The sequence below is a fragment of the Crinia signifera genome, chromosome 8 (assembly GCF_055691185.1).
Source record: "Crinia signifera chromosome 8, ASM5569118v1, whole genome shotgun sequence".
Classification (NCBI taxonomy): domain Eukaryota; kingdom Metazoa; phylum Chordata; class Amphibia; order Anura; family Myobatrachidae; genus Crinia; species Crinia signifera.
Window position 1 is genome coordinate 11,238,763 of NC_139224.1, and position 306 is coordinate 11,239,068.

Below are 306 nucleotides of genomic sequence, written 5' to 3' on the forward strand. Positions count from 1 at the left end.
AACCCTGGTATAACCACCAGGGCAGCCATCATGGGGGGACTGTGGAGACTACAGTCCCAGACAGAAAAGGGGCCCAGGACTGGAGTTTAAAAAGTATAACTTGCCACAAAGTTCACATGTCCCTTAGTAAAGGTGCAGCCAGTGCTGCAGACACCGGAGGTCTCACAAGGAATTACAGAAAGGGAAGGGGGCCCTGCCTACATTGTCAGTCCCGGGCCCCACAGCTTGATGGCAGCCCTGCATGTGACAAGGAAAAGGCGGGTCCCTGTCGGATACAATGTAACGGTTCTCTCTCTGTCCTGCTGG